This window comes from Tenrec ecaudatus, chromosome 9 (assembly GCF_050624435.1).
Source record: "Tenrec ecaudatus isolate mTenEca1 chromosome 9, mTenEca1.hap1, whole genome shotgun sequence".
In the NCBI taxonomy this organism is placed as follows: Eukaryota; Metazoa; Chordata; class Mammalia; order Afrosoricida; family Tenrecidae; genus Tenrec; species Tenrec ecaudatus.
In genome coordinates, this window is record NC_134538.1 from 52401733 (window position 1) to 52419651 (window position 17919).

Here is a 17919-nt window from a genome sequence, read left to right on the forward strand (position 1 = left end):
TGCCCTCCCTTGGGTGGGTTGGTGCCATGTGCCCGGCTACCCATGTCTTTTTCTCTTCTTTCTTCCCCCCCCTTTTTGGTTGGTTGCCATGTTGTCCCTGAATTGGGTCTGGCCCAGACAGTGGATTCTTATTCTGGCTTGTAGCAAGCCTTTTTACTCAGAATAAACATCAGAAAAGCCAATGTCTTTAGTTTAAAGTGTGACAAATAAATGGTAAAGGCCTACGTGGACCTGCCTGTGTTTCCCTTCCGGTGGGGCAGCTGTGGCTCATGAGTTACATATTTTCAGGCCCGTCGTCCTTGTAAAGCTTACTCCAGTTGGTGTCTGCTTCACCATGGACTCACGGTATACTTCACCTTGTGGTTTGTCCCCATCATCTTTTTGATTGTTCCATTCCATAAGTGACCAGGGCAGTAAAAGGCTGTGTAAGTTTGTGTGTTGCTGTCTTCTCTTTTCAGTTGTTAAGCATTTTCTTGTCTTTAAAACAGAGTCGTTTTCAAACAAAAAAGGAGACCTCTGTAAGTCTTTGAAATTCCTTTCCTGCTTATGACCCACATGCCCCCAGGCCCCTGTGAGAGTCCCTGCCCTGTGGGCCAAAGAGGGCTGGAGGAAGCCCACCATGGTCCCCGTTCCTAGACCCAGAACTTGTCTTTTCAGACCAACTTGTCTTTTCAGACCCTGATGGCTCACGAGGTCACGGAGAAGAGCAAGGCTCAAGTCTGAATTTTGACTCATGATTTCATGAGCGGAACAAGAATTTTCCGGTGCCCCCCGCCCCGTCCCCCACCGCCTGCTGGTATCTTTGCCTACAGTTCAAATGGAGCTGGGCCATCTTCTTGCTGAGCTCTGGAGTATGTGAGGGGTCTGGTGTGTGCAACACCAGCGCCAGTTGAGTGTCTCTGTGGCCCTGCCAACCTGGCGCTTGCTCCATGGGGTGGGCCAGGGGGCAGGCCAGGGAAAGGTGAGTCGATTCCAAAGGCAGCCACAACAGGGGGGTGGGGGTAGGGCATTGCTAGTGATAAGCCCCAGAGTCCAAGGCAGTCCCTGTCCCTCAGGTGCTGCACCCCTGAACCACCAGGAAGCCTGCGATGGTAGGAGGGAAAGATAAGAAATGAACGGAAAGAGAGCACAATCTGGCTTTGCTGGGCTTGTTCCAGGGTCGTTTGTCCCATCAGTGCAAGGCCCTGCTCTCCATGCCACCCTGCAAGGTTACCATGCCCGTGAACCCAAGTGCTAGAGAACGCCCACAGAGAGGAAGACTGTGTAGGGGAGGAGGTGAGGGAGGATGCGCATATTGGATCTTCAGAGCTGAGTGAGCCTTAGTTTCCCTATCTGAGGAAGAAAGGTGGTGCCAGCCTCTCGGGGCAGAGCAATTTGCATTGTTACCATGGTTGGAAAAGCTGTAAAATGATCTGCAAACAATGCAGATCCACAACTTGGATTCAGAAACAAACAAACATACACACGTGTCCACTCCATCCAGGACAGAGACGCGAGAGGCAGCTCGGGCTACCAAACTAGACCACCTGAGAGCTGACCTGCGCCAGGCCCTGTCTGGATGTATGTAAGGATATGCCCCTGGGCTTCATGGCATGGAGACTTCAAAGCCGCTCGCCCAAACCCTGCCACATCCTCCTGATTCACCAGGTTAGGGAGAGAGACAGCAGAGAAGTACCAACCGGTCACAAGAGACTGAGCTGGAGCAAGAGGCCTGCTGTCAAAAAGACCACGAGCTGCAACCTGGAGACACGAGGTGAGGAGGCTTCAGACAGCTGAGCCGTGTGCCCCACGGATGGACACAAGTCACAGCCAGCTCGCCTGACCACACATGGTTTGGGCTTCCCATGTGGCTATCGTTTGCAGAAAAGACAGGGCAGGTGGCACTCGGGACAGCTGCGTGGGCACAGCGCAGGGGTCAGGCTCAGTAAGGAGCTCTGCACCCACCAGCCTCTCCTGGCAACAGACTGTACTGGGGGGTTGGATTCTGGAGAGATCAGTAAGTGCTCATCCCCTTAACCTCCTTCTCCTCTGGAAGCCCACCCAGAAGCATCCATGAACCCCGCCTGCGAGCACAATAACCCCTGGACAGCATAGATCTGAGGAAAGTGGCAGGAAGGACAAGACTTCCCAGAGAATCAATTTATGGAGCCAGAGGGACCCCAGAAAACCCCAACTCCGCCCCAGAGGGGTCATGTGGGTGTCTACATACCAGTGTCATGTCCTTACATACATCCAGACAGGAGGTGCAGAAGGTGAGAAATCATTCGGAAGAATGAAAGAAATCATTTTTGTTTTGAAAATCATGTTATTGGGGGCTCTTATAACAATCCATAACATCTGGGTTTTTAAGAAATAAATAAATAAAATGCTTTTTCAATACCCTTTGACATGTCATCCTCTGCCAATCAGCAAACAAGACAAATTCAGACAAGGAAGAAGAAAAAAAAAGTCCACAACAAATCCAGACAGTTAAACATAAACTCAAGCCAAGAGCTCTGGTTACCTGAGAATCAAACAGTCCCAGGTGCGAGGGTCCCACGCCTACCAATACCAGCCCAGGACCTCCCTGTGAGGCACCGGGGTGGGACGATTCCTCCTCCATGCCGGCCCTATAGCTCCTGCTGCATTTCCAGGGATGCCCAACTCAGTGGTCAGTCCACATTGGCGAGCACTCAGCCTCCCAAGCCACAGAGTTGGCTACAGAGGGAGAGGCCTTGTGGTCTGCTGCGACACAGAGTTGAGCCCGGAGACCCCTACAGAGAAATTCTACCCTGTCAAACCCGAGGCTGTCAGAAGTCACAATCAACTCTGCAGCACAGCGTGGAGGTGGGTGTGTGTTGGAGTTGGGCGGGGTGTTTTCTCAGAGTCTGTTGAACCAACAGGACAGGGACAGTAGAGAAACGTGGATGAAAGGGGTAGTGGGTAGGCAGGATGAGTGGGCAAAGGGTCAAGCACCATGGTTTCCAGCTGCCTGGGCCAATCAGCACCATGTTCCTTGTGACCCTGAAGTCCCAGTGCTGCCCCTGAAGTCCAATCCTCACCGCCAGACACATCGCCCCACGCCTCCTCTGCAGCTGACCTACCCATGCTGAGCGAGGAGCCCGCACAAGGGCAGCTCCCTCTGCTCCCTTACTGTGGATCCCCGGAGGGTACTTTTCAAAGCAATGTGGGCTGTGCCGCAAGAGCTCTCTCCTGCTGCAAAGTTTTACATTATGCAGGACTCCAGCAGATTTCCAAAAGGCCAGCAGGACCACACTACCCTTTACTGAAACCCCTTTCTAGACCAAAGTCCGCCACTGACAGTGAAGTCCCCCAGGACCTACTTCACAGCTGGGAGTCTTAGGTGGCACAGTGCCAGGGGCCACAGAGGAAAGACTATAAAGGGAAGCCCAGAACGTGGTGCCCAATCACAGTAACAGCATCAGATCCCCCATCCCCAGAAAGGGTCTCAACCCATACCATCTCCAGGTCTTGGTAATCTTTAGTTCAATGCAGCCTGTCGGCTGGGGTCTTGGTCAGGTGGCTGAGGGCTAGACCCTGCCCTGAGGCTAAGAGCCTCCTGGCACCTCCCAGTCAAGCCTCCCAACTTCTGGTCGGGCTTGCTCCAATGTCAGCCTCACACACTAGAAAACCCTGAGCCAACAAGTGAATGACAGCCCCATCACAGGGGAGAGAGTGAGACCCCAAGCCAGGAAAAATGAGCACAAGGGGTGGAGGTGGAAGGACTAAGGAGCCGAGCTGGGGCGAGCTGCTGCTACAGGGAGGCATAAAGCGAAGGCAGCAAGGAGACGAACAGGAAGAAAAGGAATCTCTGTTACGGCAGTTCCGGGTCCATGAAGGAGGTCATCAGAGAGAGCAGTGGAGCTCCACCTTCCTCCTGCCGCGACCCGTGAACACAGCTCCTCATGCGGTGGTGACCCCAACCATAAGATTATTTTTGTTGCTACTTCATCACTGTAATTTTGCTACTTTTGTGAATCATAATGTAACTATCTGATATGCAGGATGCATTTTCGTTGTTACAAATTGAACATGATTAAAGCATAGCGATTAATCACAACAATAATATGTAATTATAGATGGTGAATATTTATTTCTACTGACAAATACATGAAATTTTGTCTTGAAGCATGGGTAACAGTCTTCACGTAGGGTACTTACTTGTATGTGGGCGTCTCTGCATGTGCACAGACCCCCCTGGAGACGGTAGAGAAGCGGTGTCTCGGTTCCTAAGACCATTGGAAATGCGTGTTTTCTGATGGTCTTAGGCGACCCCTGTGAAAGGGTCGTTAGACTCCCAAAGGGGTCGCGACCCACAGGTTGAGAACCGCTGAGATAGAAGCTCAGGAACGGAGCTTCCTACTCTGCCTTCCTCCCTCTCCCAATTTCATCCAGCTCTATCTGCCCATAGGATCCCCGATGGTGTATTGGGTTTCTCATTGGGCTGCTAATCACAAGGTCAGCAGTTTGAAACTACCTGCCACTCTGCAAGAGAAAGGGGAGGCTTTCTACTCCATAAGGTCACAGTCTCAGGAACCCACAGGGGCAGTTCAACCCTGACCTCTGCGGTCGCTCTAAGTTGGAATCAACTCGGTGGCAGTGAGAGGGAGAAAAGAGAACATCTGCTCATGTCTGGCTGAAGTCTGTCTTGGTACTGCTAGACAATGTGTTCGCCCTTACTGGTCAGCAATCCCTGCCCACCTCTGCCCACACGGCCTTATCTCCCAGTACCTCCTCCTTGGCAGCACCAGCCAGTCACTCAAACCGACTTCCCCTTCTAATAGGCTCTCAAAGCTACACCGACTGGCTGCTGCTGCCTACCAGAAGTGGCTTTGCTTCTACCTTTGTATGGCCAGAGCTCCACCCAGGCACTACCAGGCAAGAAAGCCTGCCTTCTCTGTGGAAAGCCGGGTCCTTTCAGAAGTATACCCAGAAGTTCTACCTAGGTATGAGGTGCCGTAGTTACTCTGGGTGCACCTGCTCACCACAATGCCATTCTATTTGCCCTGAGGTGGTCCTGGCCAAGAAAACAGACAAATCATTAATCAGCTGAGATGTTCTGGGGTGACTGCTAGAAGAGGAGTGTGTGGTGCAGGTGGAAATCATGCTCACTTGCTAACCAAAAATTTGGAGGTTTGTATCCACGCAGGTGCACTAATGAAGAAAGGCCTGGAACCTGCCTTCTGAAAAGGCAGCCTTTGAAAACTCTATGGAGCATGTGAAAGCAACACACCTGCATGAAGCAGGGAACCAATAGAGAGGTCTGAGGGGCTGGCCCCAACCCCAACTACTTGGACAGCCGCCCCCACCCCTCCCTGCAGAAGAAGTCACTTCAGTGGACAGCACTGAAGCTACAGCTCAGGGAGAGGGACTGGTCTGATCAGAGCACACAGGAGCAAATGTAAGGGGAGGAAGAGAGAGAGGAGCATATCCTGGCCCACCAAGCCCTGCGGATGATATTCCTGCTCACAGCAGCCAAAGCACAGAGAGCACCATAGGACTGGCCCCACTACCAGACACCTTGTCCCTCACTGACCCATAGCGCTATGGGGGACAACACTGGAGACACAGTGCGGGAATTGCGCCCCATCTGATCCCACTACACTGAGGCAAAACACTAAGGATGTGCAACAGAACAGCAAGGGGAACTGAGCAACAAAATCCCCAGGGAACACCAAAAATAGACTGTGGAGCCAGGGCGTGGCACCCCATCAGACTTGACCAGAAAACATTCCTAAAGGTCAACAAACCAGACCTTGAACTATTTACAGGCTTTTCTTTTGTTGTTGGTTTTTTTGTAGTTGTTGTTTTCTTTTCTTTTGTTGCTTTGTTTTGCCCTGTTCTTTGTGTATATTATTATCTCTGAAGGTCTATCTAGATAAGATAGGCAGGATAAACAATCTGGAAGAGAAAACAAGGGGACAGAAAGTTGGGGGGATGGACATGGGAGAGGGAGAATGAGGGGAAGGAAGTGGGTGCTAACAACCCCAGGGACAAGGGAACAACAAGTGATCCAAAATGGATGGTAAGAAGGGTGTAGGAGGCCTGGTAGGGCATGATCAAGGGCAATGTAACTGAGAGGAATTACTGAAACTCAAATGAAGGCTGAGCATGATAGTGGGACAAGAGGAAAGTAAAAGGAATAGAGGAAAGAGCTAGGAGGCAGAGGGCACTTATAGAGGTCAAAATACAGGCATGTACATATGTAAATATATTTATATATGAAGATGGGGAAATAGATCTATGTGCATATATTTATACATTTAGTATTAGGGTAGCAGATGGACACTGGGCCTCTACTCAAATACTCCTTCAATGCAAGAACACTTTGTCCTATTTAACTGATATTCCATGATGCTCACCTTCCCAACATAATCACTGAAGACAAAGCAGGTGCATAAGCAAAATGTGGTGAAGAAAGCTGATGGTACCTGGCTATCAAAATATATAGCATCTGGAATCTTAAAGGCTTGAAGGTAAACAAGGGCCATCTAGCTGAGGAGCAACAAAGCCCACATGGAAGAAGCACACCAGCCTCTGTGATCATGAGGTGTCAATAGGATCAGGTATCAGGCATCAAAGAACAAAAAAATCATATCATTGTGAATGAGGGAGAGTGCGGAGTGGAGACCCAAAGCCCATTTGTGGGCAACTAAACATCCCCTTACAGAAGGGTCACGGGAGGAGATGAGCCAGTCAGGGTGCAGTATAGCACCGATGAAAACATACAACTTTCCTCTAGTTCTTTAATGCTCTCCCCTCACCCCCCACTATCAAGAGCTCAATTCTACCTTACAAATCCAGCTAGGCCAGAGCATGTACACAGGTAAAGATAAGAGCTGGAAACACAGGGAATCCAGGACAGATAAACCCCTCAGGACCAATAATGAGAGAAGAGATACCAGGAGAGTAAGGGGAAGGTATGGGGAGAAAGGGGAACTGATCACAATGATCTACATATAACCCCCTCCCTGGGGGTCAGACAACAGAAAAGTGGGTAAAGGGAGACGTCGGACAGTGTAAGATATGACAAAATAATGATAATCTATAAATTATCACAGGTTCGTGAGGGAAGGAGGGTGGGGTAGGGAGGAGGGAAATGAGGAGCTGATACCAAGGGCTCGAGTATACTGAAAGAGAATGTTTTGAGAATGATGATGGCAACAAGTGTACAAATGTGCTTGACACAATGGATGTCTATATGGATTGTGATAAGAGTTGTATGATCCCCCAATAAAACGATTTATTAAAAAGAAGAAAAGAAAGTCCTTGGGAGCGCATGCTACTGTAGCACACTCAGGCTTGCTATGAGGTGGATTCAACTGGATGACAACTGGTTTACTGGGGTAGGAGGCAGCCTGAGAATCCTAGCCTCCTGGCCCCATCATTTCCAGGATCTGCTTCACAGCCTCTCCAATGCCCTCACTCGACACCTGGAGCTCCCAGGACGAAGTGTGTCCCTTCTGTGGAAGCGCTCCACAATGTCTTTGGGAAAGGAGTCACGTGACCTCATTAGCTGGGACGAGGTATAATGGTGGCTAGCGTGAGAGGCATACACGACAGGTCCACGCATGGTTTTCTCAGGGCAACTCAGAGACAGCTATCCATCTCCACTAAGTCAGGTGGTCTAAGGGTCAGGCTGTCTCTGAATGACTGTGTCTGCCTGTTTGTCAATTGTGAAAACATCTCACAGCGGTAAGCTGACTCAAGAGACAGTAGCCTGGAAAAGCTGCACTTCTTGCCTGGTACTTAAGACAAGGAAAGAACAAAGGTGCCAAGATCTGGACACTTCGATTTGGGGACTCACCTCTCAGCAATGCGAATACTGAGTTTCAGATGCTATAATTTTTGTGTCTGTCCCTCCCCCACCTTAAGTGATGTGCAGGGAGCGCTGGAAGCCTGCCAGTACTGTGGGAAGCCCATCGGGCTGCTTTTTCCTGAAGGTACTCTAATGAGACTAAGACTGGTGTCTTACGGAGGGAACTTGCCTGCAGCCACCCACCGATTGCAGGGACACGTGAAAGCACGTTTTGTTTGGAATAAGCCTGTGCGTGTATGCACTGGAAGCCTAGAAGCAGTGCTGTTTTACTTAAAACACACAACAGGTTTCCAAGACAAAGCACCAAAAAGAAAAATATGCAAAGGAACTCAATAATGCATTTTTCATTTTTATCATAATTACATGTTGAAAAGGAGCCTGGGTGGAGCAAGCAGTTTATGATCAGCTATTGTCCTCAAAGTTGATGGTTCAAACCCACCCAATGGCTCCTCAGGAGAAGGCCCGGCAATCTATGTCCATAAAGGGTTTTCTTGGTCAGCGCTGCCCACACAACTTGACCAGGATGAGGTCACTTGTGAGTGTTCAGAAAAACCAAAGAAAATTCAAATTGTGCCATTAGTTGAGTTTTTCAAGAACCCCTCAGGAGCCCTTAAAAAATACTGATGTCCCATCTGCACAGCTCCTGGTTCAGTCAGACTGGGGTGGGGCCTGAGCATTGCGACATGTTAAGTCTGCGACGTGGGGCTGTGAGCTATTGCCAAATGCCTTTGACTTTGAAATCCCCTCAGAAGCTCATGACCCTCACCTAGTGTGTGCTTCAAACTTTCTATGGCTTGCCTCAAAAACCTAAAAATAGAATCATCATATGACTCAACAATGGCAATGTTAGGTATATGTCCCAAAGACCTGAAAGCCTAGGCTTGTGCACCAATTTTCACTGCAGTACTAGTCACTATAGCCCAAAGGTGGATGAATAGATAAGTAAAACATGAAGTGTACACACAACGGGAGACTACTCAGCCAATAGGAGAAATAAAGTCTTGCTACCTGCTGCTATATGAATGGAGCTGAAGACATTATATGAAATAAGTCAACCACACAAGTTAAAAGCATTGCCATGAATATAAAATAGTAAGAAAAAGTAAATTATAGAAGCCAAAGTCTACCAGTATTTACCAGGGTGAGAGGGAGAGGGAAAGAGGGGTTTGCCTATGAGAACTGAGTTTGGGCTTATGGTGATGGAAAAATTGCATTGATTAAAGGCAGAGTTGGACACTCAAATATAGCAGGTGCTGTCCATAAGTTGTACTTGAAAAGAAGTTGAACTCGCAAAAGCTGTGTGATAAATATATTTATAACAATGACCAAAATGCTAGTTATTGAGACTGCTTATGTATAACCAAATATTTCATAAGTTTTCATTCCTTAGTTTGGCGATTTAGGGTCATCTGAGGCATCCCAGTTAATAAGCCTAATACCATGTTTAGTGTTTCATTTTACTTCGTATTTCATTGAACAGTTAGTGCCTGGGGTCGTAAAAGCCTGCAAGCAGCTATCTAATGTACAACTGGTCCCTATTTGCCTGAAAACAACAGGAAAAAAGTACGTCAGGCATAAGGGGCGGACATGGAATGTATGGCTAACTGCCTCTATGACCCATGAGCAAGTACATGCGGAAGAAGTGATGGTGCCTGGCTAACATTAGTGAACATTTTTATCAACAATTCTCTAGAAGAATTCTGATCAAAGGAGGGTAACTGCAGAGAGAATTTCAAATTCTCGTCGATTTTTAAAGTCCGGATCGAAATACTTTCTGGGATTATGAAGGCTGGATGAACTTCACAAAGCATTGCCCTGAAATAATTGTCAACATTAAATAAGAAATATCCCCAGAAGTCTTCTTAACACAAATAACACTTTAGCTTAACTAGTAAAAATTTTTAAAAGTCTACCTTGAGCATTATACTCTTTTAAGAACTATCTATATGAGATCAAATGGATCACATGAACTTGAAAGATTAGCTATGAACTTTTAGGGGGTAATGAGTTTATGATAATAAAGAAGAAACAACTCAGAAAAGGAGGGTTAGAAAGATTACACAACTCAAAGACTATAATCATTAATCCTGTTACAGAAACTGACACATTAGTGTATGCTTTTCCATATATGCGTGGTACCCTAAAAAACCGGATTGTGCTGGGTGGAGCAAAGCTTTCATAGTACGCATTTTTACCCAACCCCCCCACCCCCTGCCCCGCTAAACAAGCATCTAGCATCTCGCGGAGTTAATGCACCCAGTGGCGTCATCTGGGAAGGTTCTCTCTGATCACAGTGAATTTTTTTGTGAAAGCAGTTTTCACTCGAATCACGTTTTCTGTGATGGCTGATTTAACAGAACAGTGTGTGGCTGTGAAACTTTGTTTGCTGCTCAGGAAAATGCCACAGAGACTGTTGTGAGGTTGGCTGAATACAGCCTACAAGGACAGCATTATGGGAAAGCTTCAAGTGTATGAGTAGTTTTCTCATTTCAAAAACAGTGAAATGTCGATTGATGACAAATCGTGTTCTGGATGTCTGCCAAGTTCCCAAATGGACGAAAATGTCAACTTGTAATGCATTTGGAGTTCTTTCCACCAGGTCAGAATGTTAATCAAGCTTTCCATTTCAAGGTTCTGAAAAGATGTGTAACAGTGTGTGTGTGACAAAAAAGGCCTGATTTGTGGCAGACAGGGGATTGGTTTTGCCACCCTGACAATGCACCTGGTCACGCAGCCATCTCAGTGTGCCATTTTGTGGCAAATATCAGCATGCCTCTCTTGCCCCACGCACCCTACTCACCTGACTTCATTCCGTGCAACTTCTTTTTGTATATGAATGAACAGGGACATGAAAGGACTTAGATGAGGTGAAGAACAAAAACGAGGGAGGTGCTGTCAGCCATCCAAGCAGAGGAGTTTGAAAAATGTTTCCAAGAATGGAATCACAGATTTGACAAATATATTAAATATGATAGCATCTTTTGAAGGTGATAAGGTTGTTTTGTAAAAAATAAATAAATGAACACACACACAGCTTTGAAAAAAATTCCAAAAACAGAGCTGATAACAAGGGCTCAATAAATGCTTAGCAAATAATTATGGCAGCATATGTACAAATATGCTTGATACAATTGATGTTTGCATTGTCATAAGAGTGGTAAGAGCCCCAATAAAATGATGTTTAAAAAAAATTTGATCGTAATGATCGACACACAATCACACACACCCCTCCCGGGGGAAGAACAACAGAAACCATGGGGGAAGGGAGACAGCGGTCGGTGTGAGATATGAAAAAATAATAATTTATAATCTATCGACGGGTAACGAGTGGGAAGAGGGGAAGAAAAAGGAGCTGATATCAAGGGCTCAATAAAAAGTAATTGTCCAAAGGGCTTAAGTGGAGAGCAAATGCTTTGAGAATGATTGGGGCAGGGAATGTATGGATGTGCTTTATACAATTGATGTATGTATATGTATGGATTGTGATAAGAGTTGTATGAGCCCCTAATAAAATGTAAAAAAAAAAAAGAGGAGAAAAAAAAAGAAAATGATTAGGGCAAAGAATGTACAGATGTGCTTTATACAATTGATGTATGTATGGACTGTGATAAGAGTTGTATGAGCCCCTAATAAACTGTTTTTTTTTTAAGTAATTGTCTAGAAAAGAATGATGGCAACATATGTACAAATATGCGTGACACAACTGATGTATGGATTGTAGTAAGAGTTGTAAGAGCCCCTAATAAAATGATCTTTTAATAATAATTTTAAAAAGAAAAGAAAAAATATTACTACTACTACTTAAAAAATACAGTTTGGGAGGTACCCCCTCAAATGTTCTCAACACTAATAAAATTATTCTCATTTTTTAAAATGCTACTGCTCTTTACCCAGCTGCCCAAACAAATAGCCCAAATAAGACCCATGAGTTTTGAAAACCAGGCTAGTGCTCAACAGAGAGAAACACAAGAATCGTGGGAACCTTTTATACATGGGCAGCATGTTGTGCAGCAAATTCGCTCAATGCAATCCATGGTGCGACTTCTCCACTGCTGCTGCATGGTTGCGATTGCGGGCACAAGTAAGATGAGATCCTAGACAGCTTTAAGGAGCGAGCCTCATTGCATAGCGCACTTCAAGTTGGGCTGCTAACCACATGGTCCGCAGTTCAAACCCACCTCAGGGAAAAGCTGAGGCATTCTAGTCCCATAAAGATTCACAGTCTTGGAGACTAACAGGGGCAGTTCCACACTGACCTCTAGGGCCACTATGAGTCACAATGAACTTGATGGCCATGAGGTTGAGGGAGTCTGACAACTTCAATCTCTGTCCATTGAGCGTGACATTCCTGTTGGTTCCGTTGTGAGAATTCCGGCTTTCTTTATACCAAGTTGTAGTTCATAATGGAGGCGGCAGTCTCTGAGCTTCATTTTTCAGTGCGTCAAGTCCCCCTGGCTTTCCGCAAACAAGCTTGTCTTCTGCACATCACAGGCTGTGAAAATGAGCCTTACTCCAATCTTGACGCCACATTCTTTTCACGTAGTCCAGTTTCTCAGGTTATTTACATACAGAATGAGTAAATATGGTGAGATGATACAACCTTAACGCACAGCTTTCCTAATTGTAAACGATGCAGTATCTCCTTGTTATGTTTGAACGATTGCCTCTTGGCCTATGTACAGGTTTGTCATGAGCACAACAATGACGCTGGGATTCCTATTCTTCACAATGGTACCCGTAGTTTGCTGTGATCCACAACGTCGAATGTCTTTGCACACTCAATAAAACACAGCAAAGATCTTGCTGGTAGCCTCTGCTTTCAGCCATGGTCCATCTGACATCAACAGCTATATCCCTCCATCCGCATCATCTTCTAAATACAGCTTGAACCTCTGGAAGTTACCTCTTGATGTACTGCTGAAACTGTTGTTGAATTATCTTCAGCAAAATTGTGCTTGCATGTGATATTAATGATATTGGCTGATAATTTCCACATCCTGTTGGGTTGCCTTTCTTTGGAATGGGAACAAATATGGATCTCTTTCTGTCACGTGGCCAGGTAGCTGTCTTCCAAATTTCTTGGCTTAGACTAATGAGTGCTTCCAGTACTTTATTAGTTTGCTGAAATACTTCAATTGGTTTCCATCAATTGCTGGTGTCTTATTTTTCACTAGTGCCATTAGTTCTTGATCATATGCTACCTCTTAAAATGGGTTAATGTCAACCAATTCTTTTGGGTACAGACTAGGGTGGGGGGCATTCAATCCCAGGGTGACACTGGTTCCTGTGTGAGCCTAGGCAGTAATGGGTCCTTCCCAGGTCTTTGTGGCTCTTCTGTAAAGGGGCAATGACCACAACAGTTATTTCATATATCAAGCACAATGCCACAATAAACACCATTTAAATTTTAGCTACTGCTACATGCAAAGGAAGATTACAGGCAGCAGCAAAGTGGGTTACGGTATAAAATTATCATTCAACCAGCAGTGCCCTAATGCACACCTGGCCTGCAACTTTGACACCGCGCCTTTTTGTCACACGATCCTACATTATAGAATCAAAACACAAGCAGCATTGCAGCTTCTCCATGTGTGTGGGGCATCCACCTATGCCTGATACCGTAAGGATGGCAGTGAACAGAGACACTGTCTCGCTCTCTGTGGGCAGGTAAATGGTAGATGTGTGCATTGACATCGGATGAGAAAACGAAGGTGAGGCAGGAACAGGGAAGGAGGAAGGATGAGTAACGGTGGGCAGGAGGTTCGGCAGAGGAGCGTGAACAGTGCCAACAAAGGACCAAGATGGGAAGTACTTGATGTACTCCCAGGAGGGAGGAAGTAAATGAAGCGATTTCTCTTCCTTGAGTCCTCCTTTACCCAGAAACCTGGTTTCAGAACTCAGAAGGCTCTGAAATTCATTAGTTTTGCATTTTCTAAGTTAATCTGTTAACTGTCTGGTCATCAGCGGAATGCATCCAGTAGCTGATTCAATTCATTCCCTGGGTAGGAGGGGCTCTTCTTCCTCCTCGGCGTTCCAGGGCAGGGTCTGCTCTCTGCTTTACTGGAGGATTTGGGGGAGGGGGGTTCACCGTAAAGTGGTTTGGTTCTATGAAGAGTAGCCAATTGTGGTTTCTTTGGATGGAGTCCAGGACATATCAAGGTTAGTTATGAGCTAACTGAGGTAGGAAGCTGTGGGTGGAAATTGCCTGATCAGGAGGTCAGAGGTTTGAGGTAGCCTCAGTAACATCAGCTTCCTGGCTGCCTGAGGAGAGAGAGTTCATGGGACCTTCCTGGGCCTTAGTTCCTTGTCTGTAAAATAGGGGTGTGAAAGTCTTCCTGCAAATATGACAGCCTTGTTGAGCGAATCAAATAAAATCTTATTTTTAAACAAAATGTGATGTATAATGGCAATGGGGTATGTAGTGGTTACATAATCTACTGTCAACTTGTGAAGGGGTGGAGTCTAGCCTGTCAATCAGGTCGCAGCATGATGACCTCATTTGGAGGCACTACAGAGATAAAGAAATAGCTCACTGGAAGCCAGACGCACTCTTTCTGCTACACATTCCTGTTGACAGGCCACAGGGAGCTACACTGATGGAGCCAGAGTCTTAGAACTGGAGGAGCCCCATGGAGACCCACACCAACACTGAGATGCTTCCACCACCACTGGATCCACAAGACTTTCCACCCGATGGCCTATGATCTTTCTGCATTCAGTGTCATTTCATGTGTTGCATGAGTCAGAAGAAAAATGTATAGAATGGTATAAGACATATGGGCTAATATTGGACTTAGGGACTTGATGTGGACTGGGCTGCGATGTTTTCTTAATAAACAATTATTTGATTTTTTTTAAAAACTGGCTGGACTCATGTAGGCTGTCGCAGAGAAGAAGGTTCCCTGCTGTTCCAGAGACCCATAAGAAAAAGCAAAGGAATTTCGCAGAACTAACGATCAAACGCCTAAGAAGTTTGCCCCAAAGATGCTTCCAAAGATAAGGAGGAAGCTTATCTATGAGAAAGCTGAGCACGATCGCCAGGAACACAGGCAGATGTGCAGAACTGAAATCTGAATGGCTCGGATGGCAAGGAAAGCTGGCAGCTTCTATGCGCCTGGAGAGCCCACGCTGACGTTTGTTATCCGGATCAGAGGTGTCAATGGTGTGAGCCCAAAAGCTCGAAAAGTATTGCCGCTTCTCCGCCTTCACCAGATTTCCAATGACACCTTTGTTAAGCTGAACAAGGCTTCAACTAACACGCCGAGGACTGGGGGACATAGGGGTCCCTGAACCTGAAGTTGGTGAATGAACTCATCTACAAGCGTGGTCATGGCAAAGTCAATAAGAAGCGTATTGCCCTGACAGATTGCATGCTGATCGCACTGTCTCCTGGTCAATATGGCATCATCTGGATGGAGGATCTGGTTCATGAGGTCTACACTGCTGGGAAACGCTTCAAAGACGCAAATAACTTCCTGGGGCCCTTCAAATTATCTTCTCCACGAGGTAGGATGAAGAAAAAGACCACCTGTTTCATAGAAGGTGGAGATGCAGGCAACAGGGAAGACCAGGTAAATAGGTCTACTAGAAGGATGAACTAAGGTGTCTGCCATGATTGCTTTTGTAACCTGGTCTCTTAATAAAACAGTGCCTGCTTTCAAATGAAATATATGTACACACACACACACACAATTACTCTTTGACATAAAGTTCTCTCTTACACACATATGAGTGTCTCTGGATTTGTTTCTCTAGTCAGTCATAAGGAGAAGTAAAATTCTGATACATACTATGACATGGGTGAGCCTTGAAAGTATTATGCAGGGTCAAGTAAGCCAGATAATAAAGGACAAATATTGAATGATCCCACTTATGTGAAATATCAGGGGCCTGGGTGGGGAGATGGGGGCATGAGAAGTTATAAAGTAAAATTAAAATCACGTGTTTAAAATTATGTATAAGATAGATGTTATCACACCATGAGCCATAATCCTGTGCCACCTTCCCCCAAAGAGTAAACTGTAACCTTGAGAACTCCCCCTATAGGGTTTTTTTTGGTCCTGAGGTCCCTGGGTATGAATGATTTGGAAGGCCATGACCAGTGACGAAATTAAAATAATTTAGCAACCAGTTCCCTGCTCTAATGACTAAAGTATTTAAAAAATGATATACTGAAAGGTAGTTGATTGTTTCCTACAGTTAATACTTAAAGGGAGTTTGTTGTTTCGTACAGTTAATACCTCTTTAAATAAGAACAATTAAAGAGGTACACAAAACTAGATTATAAGAATTTTAGATTTAATGAAAAATATTCAATAATGTTTAATAAGCCTGTTATTTAAGACAGCTCCATATTCCTTCATGATTAGCATCCTCACTTCACTTTTAATGGAACATTATCAGCTGTGTGATTTATCCTTAACTATCTTTTCACTGGAGAAGCAGGATCCCATTCCTTTAGAGGCAAACCAATTAGGCAGTAGTCATGGTGTCTGATAGATCAGAAACAGTTAGGTGGCTTCTCTTCTCATATTGTGTTCACCTTTGAACAAACCCTTTCACTTCTGCTGAACTCACAGCCATTGTACTGACAATATGTTCAGCTCTTTGAACACTTTCGGGAATTGCATATTTCATCATCACAGCTCGTGGTAATTCAGGGCAGAACACAAACTGCAACCAGTGAAAGTGTGCCAATCTCTGGTTGTTTGGTGCAGTTTTTCTCTTCACGTTACATGTTTGTTTTCTGAAGTAATAAACTGAAGAATAAAAATGTAGTGTTTCATCAAAAGTATAACAAGTATGATGAAATGAACACATAAACATTACAAGCATAGTTCCGTCTCATTTGTTTAACTTATGGACAGAAAGAACGTTACTCCGGATGCTGACAATACCCTGCTACACAGAGGAATGTTAAAGCGGAGTAGGGAATGTAAATGTGTGATTCCCACGTTGGGCAGTTGGCTGCCCAGCTCCCCACGTCAGAGAGAACACTGATTACAAAGACCATTTCAAAAACTGGTTCCTGCAACTCAACAAAAATTAGGCATCAGTCCTGCTGAACGGTGCAAACCAGCCGAATCCCACCCCTGGCGAGTACCCTGGAATTATAACTAAAATGTATAATGTAGGCATTGCTTTCTTTCAGGGAGTTCATCCATATCTTACAGGAGACAGCGACTCCCCCAAAGAAGGAGACTCAGGGCTCTAATACAAAATGAAAGGTCTCTGTATAAACTGTCAAAAATGTAAAACTCGTCAATGTCAAGTGTCAGCAGGAATCAGGGGGAACCTCTTGAACCCTGCCACAGACTCCCTGCCACAGTTTCTCTGCTGAGTGTAAGCCGGAGAGCACAGTCTCGCTTCATACAATTTTTTAAAAGTCCTTAAGGCCAAAATGTTAAAATATAAGAGCCTTCAATTATGAAAAGAAGAGACACATTTTATAATTCATGTTCATTTTATAATTCCTGATACTTTGCTGAATTTTAAATATCTATCCAACATTTCAAAAAGTTGAAATCCCAGGGCTGGCCAGATACGTGGCTGAGGGCTTTCTCTGTATACACCACTGTTCCAGGAAAAATACACCAGACTCTCATCACAGCACAGGTTATGAGAGCAAAGATCAGGAAGCATCTTGCATTTCCATCACAAGGGAGCCGAACAAATAAAACCTGACAGATTCACACTACAACTGGTATCAAGTAGCTAAGGATGAAAATATGTCAACAGGAAAAGAAGTTAATAACAGTGTCATGGGGGAGGGGGCAGAGGGAGCTGACAAATTTCAGGGTTTTCATGTAAAGTCAAGAGAAAAATAATAGACCAAAGAATCCAATACACGAGTACTTATAAGCCAAAAAATCAAACCCATTGCCCCTGAGTCAATCCTGACTCATGGTGACCCTATACTGAGTTTTATATGACCGTAAATCGTTATGGAGTGGCTTCATCTTTCTCGCACAGAGCAGCTAGTGGATTTGAACTGTTGGACCTGTGGTTAGCAGCTCAGTACCTCATTCGTAGTGACGCCATGGCTTCTTATGAGTATTTATACATGTATATAAATGCATCAAATAGTGCCTAAGAGAATA

General features: G+C 45.4%; 1 protein-coding gene and 1 pseudogene across 7 annotated transcripts in view; one reads left to right on the forward strand and one right to left on the reverse strand.

Annotated features, from left to right (window-relative positions):
- CAMK2B (calcium/calmodulin dependent protein kinase II beta) overlaps nt 1-17919 on the reverse strand; it is a 171445-nt gene that overhangs the window by 141431 nt on the left and 12095 nt on the right. The gene's annotated exons all lie outside the window — the stretch shown is intronic.
- On the forward strand, nt 6140-15420 carry LOC142456351 (large ribosomal subunit protein uL30-like; annotated as a pseudogene).